We start from the raw sequence: 14828 nt of genomic DNA, 5'->3' as shown, positions 1-14828 counted from the left end.
CCTCTGTCACACAGAATGTGCAGTACTACTCACTCTGGGGAACTCATATGAATCCAGCTAGTCTGGGCGGTTGTGGTCCATGTGGTCATCTCTTTTTTTAGTGCAATATCTCATTCACTGGTATTTTAAAATAATGTTGGCTGTCAGTCTGCTTCTTATTTGTTGGTGACTGCATGTGGAAGCTAGAAAGCAACAGCTAATGGTTTCCAGTTTTCATCAGTATAAACATCAATCATTTTGCAAAATACTTCTTTCCACAGTTGCTCAGCTCTTCTGCAAGAAATCAGGTGACATTTGACTGTGCTTGGCTGCAAGTAGGGAGCCTTCACGTTCTCTAAGCTGTGCTTCTTTATTTACTATTTGCATTATGTATTAAATTATTGGCATGCATTCATCCATGACCTCTGCTAGATTGACTGAGCATTTTTTCCCCTCCATTTCTCTGCAACTCTATATTAAAACAGTTTTTGAGCAGAAATCAATCAAATGAGGAATGTATTTTTTCAGTGAGTCTCTCTTGATACCTGTGGCTGAAAAAATTTGTGAAGAAGTGATTATGTCTGCTCACTTAATTTTTATTTCTTGAGATTCATCAGCTAAAGAGAATATTCACACTACCAATTTTAAAAAATATTTGAGGCATTTGAGATGTACTATTTTTGTGGTTATTCCTTTAAACTCCAAAGTCAGTTCCTTTTTTTTGGAATCTGCCCCCTAGTCATAGTTTTTCATTAAACAAAGCCAAAACCAGCATCTAATAATTAGTTAAAAAAAAAAAGATATTAGAAAAAGCCAAACTACTATTAGCTAAAATTAAAAAAGCATTATGAATCTATTCAGCAAAGGAATGAAATTACAGATTCATCATGAATCAATCATTTGAGTAGCAGCTGATAGAATCCTGAGGATAAATAACATGGCTCTTTGGTTTATTGCTGTGTGTTTATTTTCTCTGCAAAGTTTCTTCTTGAGGCCTCCTTACAGAAACACCATCTGTGGTTTAACTGGGATTCTTTTCAGCCAGGAAACAGCATTGGATGAGGTGAGATTCTGTAGCTTTACAGTGTTTTGGCTTGGAAACGAAACAGTGGAGGAAGAAAGAATGAACCACTCCTTTAGGGCCTATTAGCAGTGTACAACAATATTCTCACTCTACAGGAGATTAGAGCTAATACTTCATAATTAATGGGAGGTGATGTGGTTCTCTGGGGGCCTCCTAGCAGTAATTGTTTCGTGGTGCCTGGACTGAGTTCTCTCCCTGTATTCCATATTCATGTTTCAGAAGCACATTTGGTGAGGAGATAGGATCTCCTCTGTAATTCCCTCAGAGTCAAGAGTCTGCATGTGCAGAATAACATGCCCTGCTCCTAACAGACCAATTTTCATGAGTTTTAAAATGTTTTTTCTTTTGACTGGACATGGGGATATTCTAAACTTAGAAAGAAGTGATATTTGGCAGCTTTCAGAATAATTTTTAGAATGACTGCAATATTTTCAAGGCTCTAAATCAAAGCAGAACTGAAGTGTAAAGAAATTGCTAGCAACAATAGGTAACAATCTGTTATGATGATGAAGAAAGGGAAAATAATCATCTTGCATCATTCCAGCTTGTCTGCATTTTAGGTCAATTAGATACTGACCGTCTTCTGAATGCAAACGAAGCCTGGGTTTTTTGGTTATTCACATTAACAAAAAGTGAATCCGCCTCTACTAAATTCTGCCTTGAGATTGCAGATTACTGGAAGAGTCCTATCAGGATCAATTTCTGGTAGAGAATCAAGCAGTTTTAACATTTCTTGCTACTGTGAGACTGTGAAAAACTTGTGACAATAATGTTTAAATCCAGAAATAGTTTTACATTGCTTGCTGGAAATGAAACATTGCCACATGTGCAGAACCTGTGCAGATGACTCTGAACAAGCACAAAACAACAAAAATAAGGAAGAATTTTGAAAAAAATGTGCAGGTGTTTGAGGAGACAGATGATTAATAATAATTCAAACTGATTACAAAGGGCCTATACTGCTACTATAGAGATCCTTAAAATTTTGGGGGGATAGATACGAGGGCCCTAATCTAGACTGAACAAATGCTTAGCTTCAGGAGCAACAATTAATTAAAGTGAAGGGAGCTGATCAGATGCTTTCACATACTGGTGGATCCAGACTTGCTTTCTATTTCCATATAATATGAAAGAAAGCATGAGAATGAGCATGTTGAAAAGAGCATAATGATTTTCTAGTTCATGGGCTTAGAACCTCAGTCTCACTTGCTTTCACTGGGGCCACAGCTCCCAAGTCACTTTCTAAAACCATTAAGTAGAGCAATAATTATCAAATTCTCAGTGTATTAGCACAGTTGAAAATTTCATCAGATGGATAATTCACTTGAAAACATTAAAATCAGTCCCTGAGATGTTTTTAAAATCTCATCTATGTCCTTTAAAGACAGTGCTTGTTTATTTCAAATCATGATTTTGTTTGGGGGTCTCTGGGTATGTGTGATGCGAACTGTGACATTTCTCTGATTTTTACAATGTGCTCTGTAAGCTTGCAAGAAGACTATATTGAAAATAAAATAGACCTTACTATTCTCCAGAGATCTATAACAAAGATCTGTAGTGAAAATGTTCTGACTAAAGCATCTGTTCTAAACTCTTAGAGGGTCAGAAGGCAAGAGATGTTAAACTGTTTTCTGGTTCTTATCTACGTGTAGGTAATGTTTTCTCCTAAGTTTATGCAGGCTTATGGTACTAGTAATCCTAAATTTTCGAAATAGGATTTTCTCAATGTTGGAACATTTAGAACACAGAATTGAAAGATGCTGAAGTCTCCAGTCCACATGCAACATATTAGATCCCAAGTTACTTCCATTTAATTTTTACATTGTTCAAAAAGCAGGCAGTCCAACGTGAAGTTTTATGATTAAAAAACTTGCTGGTTTCCTAAAGTGTCAGAACAGGGGTTATGATGTATGTTTCAGAACTGAGTTCAAGATCTATTTGAAATATTTATGGCAAAATTTTGCATAGCAGTATATTTTTTACAGATAAATATTCAACCACCTTTAAAAATTAATTCCTTTCTGCAGTGGGACACCAGCGTAGGCTATCTGTAGATTGGTCCTGTGGTTAATCAGGTGGCTAAAAGATGAAACACCTTGTGTTTTCTTATTCTCTGTCTTCTTTCTGACCTAAACCTCATTTCTATAAATGTTAGATTATTAAAGGGAAGGTGGATGTTTCCACAGTAACTTATTTCGATATACTGAGTAAGAAAACATGTTTCATAAAGAGGTGTAATAGAGGGTTACTTTGCAGGTGTTATCCAAACTGTTATTTACCCTTTCAGTGTGACAGTGTGAACAACTGGGCTTAAAAACTGCACATCTTCGAGCCTCCCTCATATTCTTTAGCAAGACTTCATGTATTATAAATACTCTCTATGTTTTAATAGTTAGATATTTGAGGTTTTCTGAGCTTATATTTGAAGTTGTTTTAATTGGCACAATTTTGATCTCATACTTACAATATTGCAGAACCGTGGTTTTTTATTTTATTTTTAATGCAATTACCAACTGGGACAAACAGAATGAATCCTCTACCATTTTATGTCTACTCACAAAGGCTTTTGTAATGTCAGGGTGGCTCCACCTTGTTTAGAACAGAGGAAAATTTTGTCCAAATAAATATAAAATTTCTGCTTGATGTGATGCATGCCAAATATAGTTGAGCTGACCAGTTTTTTAAGAATGGATGCAGCCATGTGTATGAGCTAAGTACAGATACTCAGTAAAAAAACATGCTGGAAAAGTGTTTCAGTTTATTTTATCCCAGTTTCATCAGTTTGTGTTTTCTCTTCTTTCTCATTCCTTTCTTCCTATCTGGTTTTTACATTTTATTCCTCAGATATTAAAATAATTGCTAGCTTCTTTCTATCCAAATCAGCATCTTATAACTGCTTGTTTCATCAGTTGAACTAAGACTGTCCACAACTATTTGATTTTCTCTATTCTGCTTGTCTTGATACCAACCCACTCCTCTGGCTGCTTTTTCAATGGAATCCTTCTTTTCCCCTCTTACATGACAGCTTTTAAAATTCTGTTTCAAAGGAGACAGCAGCCTTAGAATTCATATTATCCCTTCCTCCTAAAATAAGCCATTGAGAAAATCAAAGGAGGACATTGATAATCCAGTTAAAAGATCAGAAGGAGAAAAAATGTTCTAACCATCTAATTCATTACTTTCTGCAGAGAGTGAGAGAGAGATGAAAAATCACTGATGTTTCTGGGCTAAGCTAGTCTCTTTGCTTGATTCTTGCATGCTTTGGGTCACACTATCAATTAACATGCTGTAGAAATGAGAGTAAAAAAAAAAAAGGAAAATATTCCTACTACCTTTTGGATCCTTTCTTTCAGGCTGGTCTGCCAGGCCTTAGGACAAGACATTCAGAATGCTATTTATAATCCAGTTAATAATGAGCTGAATGAAACCTGGAACAATCCCCACTAGGAACAGGACTGAAGTGCATCATTCTGCCCCCATGGACATTTGAGGCAATTTGCAATGCTGACAATAGGCTCTGAGAGTTGAAACACAGACTTAGGATTGAAGAGAAATGGCTGAAAGTGACCTAGGATGATTCATTCCTTATCACACACCTGTCAATATTAATGATTTGCTGTTTATCTGTAGGCAGTGAGAAGGGGAGATAACATCTATTGTCTTATGATTGCTATGTTTTGCCCTCTTTCTTATAAATTTAAACTTTTAAAGTAGTTGAATCTCTATTAACGTTTAGAAAAGGAATAAACAAAATATCAATTGATTAAAACAGAGACTTTGTTTTCTCACAACTGAGACACTGTCAAGGAAATGAAGCATAAAACAGGAATTGTCAGCCTTAGAGTTGCTTGTGAAGGGGTAGGATGAATATATTCAGATTTGCAACTAGGCTTGAAACATGAATGTAGACCTTCAGGCAATATGTAATGGTCTTTAGATGTGTGTTGCCAATGGCCATAGAAAGGGGCTAAGGGAGCTGGTTTTGCTGGTCCTGTTCTTGCCTTGAGGGTCTGGTACAAAGTTCCATCTGTCATGGATTCGATTTTCTCCTTGGAAATTGACTTTCACAATGTTATCATTGTTAGGTTACAAATAAGGTTTGCATAGTTCATGGAAAGCACCATTATTCTGATAGCATCAGAGGCCCAAAGAACAGCCCAATAATACGTTTTAGCAACTGAGAAACTGAGTTTAAAAATGGGTGCTGTAACAAAGATGAAATGCAAGTGATGCTTTCAAGCTAAGCTTCAGTTCAGTGTGAACTGCATGGAGGCAATTTGACGACCACAGCAAGTAGGATGGAGGTGATATGAAGGTTGTCTGTCTGAGGCAAAGGTAGTAAAATCTGTAACTGGACAAAGGGAATTAGTTCTGCTTAAGACCTGGGAATTCATAGAAAGTATAAAATGAGGTAATCAGCTGTCACGAACAAAACAAAAGAAGTTCCTGACCTTGCATTGCCAAGGAACAGCAGTAGGAAACAAACAACTACACAGGAACGTGGTCTCCCAAATGGCAAAACCAAAGACCCAATTGAATCTCACGCAGCTGTGGGTGCAATTACTTGTATTGCATGTAGAGTTTATTTAGTGTGTGTGGTAGCTATTGATAATATTCACTGGGGGACTGGTGACATAATATGTCACTATATTTCTATTTTTGAACTGCTGTGGTAAGTCACACGTTTTCCCATGTTGAAGAGATTTCTCTTTGAGGAGTGATTTGTAGAGTTTTGAAGGATACAGCTGTGAAAAAGAAATGCCATACAATGCAGGCTGCAATAAAGTACACAAATGATCTATCTACATGACCTTCAAAATTAACAACTAAATTAACTTCCCTTCCTCTCCTGTAAACTGGAATGCTGCGTGCTTGATGAAGGCTGAGAAAACCTTGCAGAAATTCACAACGCTACATATATAATATTCTGTACAATACATGCTGTTTAATATAACCCTGTTTTTAATATAACTGCTGTTTTCAATATAACACTCTCAAAGAAAAATCTAACCAAAGCCAGCTGCATTTGTTAGAATATGGCATCCAGCAGCTCGATCATGAGAAACAGATCCAACTCTCCTCTTGTTAGTACTTTATATTCTAACATTTTTAATGTCCATAGAGTCTGATTTAGAGTTCTTATTAGATGCTAAACCAGACACCTGAGGCCTCTTAGGGACTTGGTATGGGGGGGGAAGGGGGGGCTGAACCTGCAAGAGACAGCTGAGAGCAATGATCATTACATTCATTGTGTGCTTCCTGTGAGTCACCTCACCAAAGAGTGCCTGCTAGCTAAAAATTTCCAAAAGCTCCAGGATAAACTTCCTCCCCTGTCTCCAAAGCCTCTCAGTGGAAGGCAAGATGGATCTCACAGTGCTGTGTGAGTGATGAGGAGACAGAGATGCAGAAGGGCAGAGAGGACATTTTGCCCTCCCCAGCTGCTCTTCAAATGCTGCATCTCAGTATCTTCATAGGTCCTGGCTTCACTGAAATCCCATTTTTAGGGTGAGAAGGTCAAAGGAGAGGTATGTGTGTTTTTCTGTAGGTTTACAGTGTCATATCAGTTTTTATTAATGTGTCATTTAAACTAATAACAGCAAATAAAAGTATCAAATTCAGTATTTAAATATAATAATTCTACTTTCTAAAGGATTCCTTTGACATTAACTTGGGAATTTTTAGGAAATGTTTATTTTTAGCGTGTTAGGAGCTCCTACTACTTCAAGCTGAACTCTCCCCACTTAATCTTCAATCATTTAATGTCACACTTGAAGAGAAAACTGAATGCTAGTCATAATAGATGCTTTTAAATTCCAGCTTTATAAAGATTTGAAATATGTTTGAGTCCCATGCAACAAATTGAACAAAGAAAACATTCTTATCACTGGATTGAGGTAGTACTTGGCTTGCCAATGTGAATTCCATTTCTGTATGGTATTTGGTTGTTTCTCAGATGTTTAAAGAGCAAAGGTGTGCCTGTGTAGAAGCAGTGTTCATACAAATCTCTTTCTGAACAGTATTTATGAGGGCATTTCTGCTTCAGCATACCTTAGACAAAGTAGCTCCTTGCAGATATGCTGGAATAAAATCAGTGTATTTTCATACAATCACAAACCTTAAGAGATCTATAGGTGGCTGGAATAATACAGATTTTAACAAGATTAATTATAGATAAGCAATTTGGAAACTTTGGCTAATTTTACTTGTTCTTTAAATTTGTGCCTCTTAGGGGAATTTTAGAGAGCAACATTCAAAGTATAATGTTCTACTGCCATTTCCAAACACTCTCTATTGTCTCCCTACTTTGGGCCCAAGGCAGGTGTCTTGCAGGGAAAAGCAATGAGAATAAAGGTTATTTTTAAAAGAACAGGAACTGGTTGATACAGTTGGTTACTTGCTTAGGAAACAGGGCAGGTAGGAGATAGTCATTCTTGAAAAGCATTGCACATTTTTTTAACTTATGGAAATTACCTTGTGGCATCCATTGTAACTTGTCAGATGCTCCTTAGACCACATCATTTCATAATCCAATGAGTTAGGGCAGATGTTACCTGCTATAACACTTAAAGGAAATGCTAAAAAAATGTATCTGCCCCAGGGTTGGACTTTTACAGTTTCTAGAAAAAAACAAAGCAGCTTTGAAGAAGTCAAGACTTTGTAAAATTAAATAGAAGTTGAGACTAAAAGAATAAAAAAAACCCCACAAGGTGCTGCTGATTAGAATATAATATACACGCTGCAAGATGAAAATATTGATTAGTCAGCAACATGCCAAGCATGCTCAGGAGCTGTAAATGGATGGCCATAATGCATGATCTCACTGTAACAGAGGAAATGAAACAGATCTTATTACTAATCATGCTATAGACACAACCGGATTAGATCAGAGAAATTGTCAATGGAGTCAAGCATCCTGCCTGATGTCTGGCAGTGGGAAATGCATCTCTCAGGAAAAAATGGGAAGCCCTTATAAAGTCTTGAACAGCACAAGTTTATTATTTGAGACAAATAACACTTCCTGACCTGAGGTAAAAGCTGTGCTATGACCTAACCCCAAAGGTAAAGTGTTTAATAGTTCTGTACTCTCTGGGAAATGCTCAACTGCAAAGGTTCTCATCTTTCCTTTGACCTCTCCTAAACCTCTTGTGTCAGTGATATCTTGTGATAGCAAGTTTTATGTAAAGTTCCATAGCACTGTTTTATTGTTCCCACCTTAAGTTTGTCTCCTGATATGTCTAGAATATACCACATTTGTTTGGAGTATTTTTATAATTGCATTTCTTGTGTCATAATCAGATTTTGCCTTGCACACCTTCTCCTCAAATTAGGCAATACTGCTCAGTGCAGTCACCACTGACATTTTTTTTATTTATGATGTAGTCTTCTCTTGAACTGTGCAGAAAACTACTTTTTAAATAATACTGTGGATTGGTTCAGTCTATTGCAGATTAAAATTTAGGGCAAAGGCATTAGAGCCATTACAGGAGTTACAGGATTCCACGAAAAATTTTCTTGCCCTATTTTGTAGACACTAGGTCAAATGTCAGATTTTGAAATTCTCTATATAATTTTCACAGAGAGAAGATTAAATCATTTATATAATTGCCAAACTAGGCAAAAGAAATTATAGCACACACTTTTCATAACAAAACTAAAATGGACTAAAAATCGTCTTCATATTGTTTGATTGTCAAATTTTCTACATGCACTATTAGCATGTATTTTTATATATGTTAATGAGCATTTTATCTCATTAGTTTTAAGGTTATGCTGTGGTGTTAATTTAGCCATATCGACAAAGTAGATGAGGATCTTGTTGTTTATTTTGATGATTTAGAAGCATATGGCTAATCTACCAGTCAGGACTTTTCCTAGACAGTGGAGTGAGATGGTGCTTTTTGTGGAATATCAATCCCAGCTGTTTTAAATGTCTTCCATAACATGTGTGAATTCACCCTCTGGAAGCACTTCATTTCTTTCTACAGAAGAAAAAAGGCATTGATTAGATTTGCCAGATGCTGAAATTTTAGAAGCCAGTGATGAGAGGTGAATTGCACTCTTCAATAACAGGAATTTTGTTACTAACATGATTGTGCATCTCTGTTTCACTTTTTAAATAACCCAAATAGACTTTTCTAACAAAAAGAGCCGAAGTTCTAATGAAATGTTAAATGAATTGTGTCGTGATTTGTTTGTCTTGCGAGAAATTAGTTTATGGTCCAGAAGACAACCATAGCCAGCTAAATTTCCCTGATTAGGAGTAAGATATGCACATCAGGAATAAAAAGTGAAATGGAAAATCATCCAAGCTACATTAACACAGCATAATTGTGATAATAAATTTCTACTAACCAATACATTCTGGCCATTGAAGAGCTGTTCTCTAAGGGTAATAAGAACAAAAATCTCTAAATAAAGCTAATAAAAGGTCACACATCATAGAACATGTTATGACTGCAAGAATGCCTGAGCTGTGCAGCATTAAAGGGAAGACCCTTTAGCAGACTGTAAGGTGATGGTGCTAGTGCAAATTTTTGGTGATAGCAAAAAAAAAACCACATAAGGAGAACTCTTTTTGCCTTCATTCTCTCTCCCACACTTCCATGCCTCTCGCTGATAGCCTTATGGCAGTGCAGTCAGTGAAGCTGATCTCCCTACAATTGGAATGCTTATGTTGTTGCTTCCTGTAAAGAGTAAATTGAGGTTGAGGATTACGTTTTTCCCTATCTGATGAGAAAAGGTGCAAATTCTTACTATATATGTGTGTATACAGATATATATATATATAATGAGAGAAATATATATATTTATATGTATATGTTGCAGGAGAGGGAGAGAAAAAATGAGTAAACAATTCTTATTCTTGCTGGTTCCAAGACTAAATCCTCGTGGTCATTTAAGGATTCAAGACTCACATTTAAGCTGCTGCATACCCCTAGCATGTGGTGCAAGAAGTGGGTAATCTGCATTTTTAACCTAGTTTTTAGATTTAGTGGCTAAACCTTTTTCCACAAGTGCTTAATGTATTTCACCTTCAATGAATGGTGGCTAAATGGAATTTTAAAAGAAGTGTCTGCCAATTTAATGAAGTTATGCAAATATTAGGTTCACTCTAAGCACTTGCCATATTTTTCCTTTGACAGGGATTAGGGAAACACTGTTTATATTTTCTGTGTTAAAAAGGGCTTTATTGTCAGAACATTTATGCTCTTCTGGGTTTTGCAGTAATAGGCTGCTTTCTTAGCTCATCTCCTGATGTTGTAGAAAGGATATGATTGTAAAGCTAAAAGAAAGTTGCCTGCCCATAGTGATTAGTGTCAACCTGAATTTTCCATGCGCCATTTTGAAGTTAGATTTTTTTTTTTACTTCAAAATTTAAGGAGCTCTAAGTTATTCTGATCCCATCTTGAATTAATAAGGAATTTAAAGTCAATAAGGTTAAACTTTTAAAGGAAAAACACAGCAAGGAGTATTTTAAATATGTGTATTTGTACACATATCTATACACAGATATTTTATACATATTTATTCATCTTCTTCTCTCCCTTCACACCTCCCAACAGTTATTTTGGACATAATCAGATACTTATTAAATTAGTTAATTCTGCTTCAACCAGTGTTAAACTGCAAGTATAGATAAAAGGCACTATTATGTAAGACTGGTATGTATTATGTCAGCTGGGGCTGAGACATGAGAATACACCACTATTATACCTGTCTTGATCTTGCCCACCTCTTTAACCATCTTTTTATTTAGAAAGCAGGCTTCAAATAACCCTAGATAAAAAATGTAAAATAGTTGATAATAAAGTAGGATTTTAAGGCTGCAACATGAGATAGGAAGGAATTCTATAATGTACACAGAAACCAAAGCTTAACCCTTGGAATACCGTGAGCAACACTCAAATGAGAGCTCTTAGTAACAGTAGAATTTCTGGTACTGCTGTAAAGTCTCTCTACTTAGTTGAATCATATATATAACCAGATAAACTGGGAAATGTGTATTTTGTTATGCAGATAAAATGACATTAACCTCTCATCTTCCTGAAGACATGTCTCTTGGAATCACAGGCTACATTGAATGTGTTTCACCTACAAATAAAGCCTGAAACTGATCCAGGATAAGTTGCAGTCTCTGCAACTGCCCAACACCAGAGTTTATGCAACAAGATTTAGACTAGAAACATATTTTGTCTACAAGGTCTTCCAAAAAGAGTAGACAAGTTCAAAGCAGACTTTGGAGATGAGGAGATGGTGGTGCTCTTGCATTTTCCTTCAAAAGTTGTGAGAATCCCTTGCCACAAGCTAATTTAATCCTGAAGCAATTAATTTCCATCAGTTCAGATCTCAGTTAACATTCAGTAATGACCTGCATGCATTAATCCATTGAATGAGTCTCTTTGAAGCATTTTTAATCAATTTATGAGCAGATGTACAATATGAGATTCTTTAACTGAAGGTGCTTTACACTGAAATGCACGAACTGAGTCACCATGTGGGGGAAGTTTAACGACATTGAGTCAAGTTAGTGGGCTAGTCAGCTACTGGAGGTGGCACCTGATCTGCTAAAATGGCATTTGTGTCTTCATGGAGGTGAGACACCCAATAATTTAGTGGGAGAAATGTCAAAACTAACTCCTGAATAGCTTAGAGTTAGACAAACTTCAGAAGGAGCAACTGAGTTTGAATGGATACCATGAAACACTCCTAGAAATGAAATGTACTTCAGCAGGAAGGGCTTGTCTGTGATAAGACAGCTACTGCTGATATGTGTATATCTGGAAATTTAAAAGGCAAAAGAGGATTTTCCCCGAAAAATGATAATACATCAATTAATCTGGTAAAAGCAGTTAACTGATGAACCAAAGAGCACCTTCAAATCCTTCAGAAATCTGAAGATTTTGAAGCCAGATCAGTCTCCATGCTTCTAAAGTAAATCAGCACTTATAACTGCTAGAATTATTTATACCAAGCAGACCTGTATCGGATAACAGGCACATTTTCTGCTCACAGATATGACTACAGAGTAGGCTAATTGCCAATATTCTGCACAATTTTGGCAACATCACCTATGGTAACAAGTGCTATAAATTCTTATCCTCAGAATAAATCTCTTTAAGATTTGACACAGTTTAACACAGCCATCATGTTCTGGGAGAAGGGTTTGTGTGCAGTGCATCACAAGTTCAGAAGTCCTATACTGCTGCCTCTAGATTTGTGAGCAAGGATGTTGGCTACCCATGAGCTTGACAATTTTTTTTCAGTTTCAGTGAACACAAGTTGGCTGGGAATAACTTGCAGCTGGTACAGCTCTATTTTTAAATAAGAAATTAAAATTAGCCTTTCTGCTTCCCCTCAAAATTCCATCTGCTACAATTAATATTAACACGATTTCTAACTTGTCCTTTTAGCTAATTATATTTTTAGAAAGACTCCGTAAAAGGTTAGTGTGAAGAACTTACATTTTGCATTTTTGACGATCTGCTTGCAGAAAATGTGATCCTCGATAATAACGTGTGGCTCAAAGGAATTTTATTTAAAACTTTCTAACTGATATGCAGTACTGGAAGCACCCTCAAGCATGTAGTTGTTTTTGAGATATTGTTCAAGCCCTCATCTCCATTGCACAGTGGATTCCATGCCAGCACTCCTAAGGAGGCTGGAATTCAAAGATAGCTGAAAAACTGAGCTCAGAAAAAATTGCCCACACTTCATCAATAATACATATCTTCATCATCTACAAGTGCTACAAATATGAAACAGTAATTGGAAGTACAGAGCAGCCTTTCAAAGACATTGTTGCTTTCTGTTCCTGATGTCTAGTGTGTGTTAAAGGTCTTCCCTAAATTAGGTCATGACTTTTGTTAAATTTTTTTATTTGGAAAATATTGGCTTTAAGTCCATAAGGAATTTTATCTAGAGTATTCTGGTGAGTTGTAGCTGTATATTGATGAAATATGGTGACATTTGCACCCAGAAGTGATCCTGAGAAGCAGTTGACCATAGAATTGTCTGTGTTGGGTCTGTTTTATGGTAACTTTGTACAAATAGCTTATAAAATGCTCTTTAATGCAAAAATTACCTTGTATATACAATACTAATTTTAAGAACACGTAGATGACAGTAGGATTTCAGTTACAGTGCACTTTTGGATGCTGAACAAGCCAGTTTTTGCTCTATTTGAAAATAGAATTCTTCAGAGTAAAATGTTCTGAAAATTGAGCTTCATCATATTGTGTTGACCCACTTGAGTCTCGTGGACATGAATTTTGCTGCTCAATTTTAGGAGAGGACTCGTAGGACAAGTACTATGGTTTTTATTCACCCTGTTGTTAACTCATGGATCTCAGTGCTAATGCAGCATTAAAAACTCCACAACAGGTATTGTGTGTTTTGTACAGGTGACTCTTCAGGCACACACATAGAGCAACATCCATTTACACTCAGTTGCACAATTCTGCACTTACTTTCATGGCCAGGTTTATAGAGAACACTGCTGATGCTCAATACACTATCAGCAGTAATTCTCTGAAATATCCACAATACCTAAAAAAGATTACTGAGAGTTACCTTTTCTTTTTTTATTTTTTACTGTCTGAAAAATTTCCCAAAACTTTCACTATTGATTCAGCAATCTTTTCCCCCTGTTGGATGATGACCTTATTGGTTAATATGTGACCTCAAGAACAATAGTAGAGGATGGAGGAATTAGTACTTGAACTGTGTAGATGCCAGGGTATTGCTGCTGTTGCCTGGGCAGTAGAGAAAGGGCCACAGTGACAAGTGCTCACTGTCTCAGAACATAGAATGGCTGAGGGCAGAGGTCCTGAGCCAGGTTGTATTTGCATCTGTAAATCAAAATAAATTGAAGAAACCAGCTGTTTAATAGTTTAGAAGTAGTTAGCAAATTAAATTTGCAAGCTCTCCACTGTTCTCTTTGTTGCCATTCAACTTCATTCAGCTGTGTATTGAAGTAATTCCAGTAAGTACCTTAGCTATTGCTGAGTAAATAAGTGAGTAAACACAATTACTGCTATAATGAGCTGAGATCACAGTTTCTAGTTTGAAAATATTTTAATAAAGGACAAATTCATTAGCACTCACTTAATGACTCTGCTCCTTTGCCTGTGTTGAAATTACCATTCTTTTTAGCTGATGGAAGTTTCCTAAACAAAGGCACCAGTAAAATTAACCTGCATAATATTTTTTTGACAGTGGTACTTTTAAAATATATTTTTAATTTAAATCATTAAAATTACCTCCTTTGTTGAATATTTATTTGTTTGTATAGTTTATATGATTTGTCTGGCACAAATCTTGGCCCTGGTTCTGGAATTTATGTATCTTCTGCTTAACTTTAAATATATACTTAACTGATAATTAAATCTGTTAATTAAGAGTAATGTGGGAATCAGAATTAAGTTGTTTTCCAGACAAAAAAGAATGTGAGGTAGAAAAATGAGGACAATTTGGAGGGTTAAATAACAGTGCTGTATACTGCAAAATGAAGCCCAACAGTCTTTTTCAAACAGTGAATGAACTGAGTTGACCCAGAGTGGTTCAGTCTCTGTTCTATACAAACAGTTCATAGCTTCAGTTAGAGAGGTAAATAGAACCTGTCTTTATGCAGGTGTGCAAGCCTAATAAAGTTTAAATTAAAAGCTGTCAAGGGCATAGTCTTGTTGTAGCATCACCAGGCAACAGCAGCATAGTGCTGAACAGAACAGAAGCTGTTACTGGGCTCAGAAAATGAAGGGGATCCACT

This window comes from Coloeus monedula (assembly GCF_965178545.1).
Source record: "Coloeus monedula genome assembly, chromosome: 8".
In the NCBI taxonomy this organism is placed as follows: domain Eukaryota; kingdom Metazoa; phylum Chordata; class Aves; order Passeriformes; family Corvidae; genus Coloeus; species Coloeus monedula.
Note: the sequence above shows the minus strand (reverse complement) of the source record.